The 1589-nt window shown below is 67.3% G+C and overlaps 1 protein-coding gene across 3 annotated transcripts in view; it reads right to left on the bottom strand.

The window, feature by feature from the left end:
- The window catches only part of LOC307094915 (zinc finger protein 519-like), a 30231-nt gene extending 29031 nt beyond the window's left edge, over positions 1-1200 (bottom strand). For all 3 annotated transcript variants that reach the window (XM_079764091.1, XM_079764092.1, XM_079764090.1), the window contains exon 1: positions 1054-1200. The gene's annotated coding sequence lies outside the window, so the exon portion shown is untranslated. The remainder of the gene's footprint in view (positions 1-1053) is intronic.
- Positions 1201-1589: the final 389 nt, after the last annotated feature.

Here is a 1589-nt window from a genome sequence, read left to right on the forward strand (position 1 = left end):
GGCTCCCCCCTCCTCCCACTACCATGTATTTCCGTCTATGGATCTGTCTCTGTCTCCCCGTTCCCTTTTCTCTCCTCTGTGGTCCTTTCCTGTGTCCCCCTCCCCCCTCCCTGCTCTTTTCTCTCTGTCTGTCCCTACACCTGGACCATGAAACCCCTGAAGCCTATTTCCCTTCCGGTGCCCTTTCTCCCTGGTCTCTGATGGCTCCCATCTCCACACAGGTCCCCGTCTGTCCCTCCCCACGCCCGTGTCCCCGCTGCTGCCCGTTACAGTCTGTCCTGCTCCCCACAGCTGGGGACTCCGCGCTGCTCCCCCTCTGCTCCCTCCTCCCTAAGCCCCCCTTCCTGTCCCTGCACTTGCTCCCCCAACCCTTCTCCTCTGAACCAGTGTCTCCGTCTGAGATGCCTCCTCCTGTGTGGTCCCCACTTCTGCTCCCCAGGACCCCTCTCCCGCTCAGCTCCCCTTCCTCTCTCTGGGGCTCCCCCTCCCCCCTATTTCTCCACTTCCTTCCTCCTCAGGCTACTTTCCCGAGTTCCCCCCTCACTCCCACCATCGCCGTCCAGTCCCTCCGACACCCCCTATGGGGCCCCTCCCTACCCTTCCTCCTCCCACGTGTCTGTCTCTCTCACTCCCCCTCCTGACCCCCCAGCCCGGGTCCCCGCCCCCCGCAGTCACCGCCCCCACAAAGCCCTCCCTGCGGGCAGGTCACCTCTTCTGGGGACACCGCGTTCTTCCCCCTGAGCCCCTCCCCATGGACACTGTGCTCCCCGGGCACTCAGACCCCTTATTAATGGGGGGGCCTAGGAAGGCGGGGTGCAGACCCCCAGGCCGGGAGCCATCCGGGCTCTGTGGGCGGAAAGCGCCGGGCGGGGGAGGCGCAAAGGGCGGGAACCCCCTGACCCAGACTCCCAGCCCCGCGGGGGGGGACCGGCGGCCCCGGGGATGGTTTTTCAGCAGGAAAACCCCGCGGCAGGCGGGGGCCCACAGCCAGAGGCGGAGAGACCGCGGGCCGGGCCTCAGTTTCCCCCAAAGGAACGCGGGACGCGGACTCACCGCGGTGAGGGGCTCCGGGGCGGGGACCTCAACACGGACTTCAGCGCCGGCAGCGCCCCTCAGCCTTCCCTGCTGGGAGGGGGACGGAGAGCAGCGGCTTTAAAGCACAGACACCTCCTCAGGGGGAGCCGCCACCTTCCCCTCCACAGCCGCTTCCGGGTCTGCCAGGAACTGCGCATGCTCCTCCCTGCGGGATGGGCGGGGCCAGAGCGTGAGGTGAGCCACTCCGCGATGGGGGCGGGGCCGAGCCCGGGGGCGGGGCCATGTCCAGGGGCGGGGCCAGCGCCTGAGCGGAGCGACTCCGCGATGGGGGCGGGGCCAAGTCCGGTGGCCACGCCTGCGCAGGGACAGAGGGAGGGGACAGCCCTTCCTGGTGGGGTTTCCCACGTCATTGTTGGGGTTTTGGCTGGTGACACGGCTGTGACAGGGTTCACCAGGGAGAGAAGAGACAGGTGCAGAGAGAGGGCGTTTATTTTGCTTCTTGAAAGGGAGGAAAGGGCCAGGTGCCCTTTGATGGCACAAGGCACCCCAGGTAG

This window comes from Cnephaeus nilssonii (assembly GCF_951640355.1).
Source record: "Cnephaeus nilssonii genome assembly, chromosome: 24".
Taxonomy (NCBI): domain Eukaryota; kingdom Metazoa; phylum Chordata; class Mammalia; order Chiroptera; family Vespertilionidae; genus Cnephaeus; species Cnephaeus nilssonii.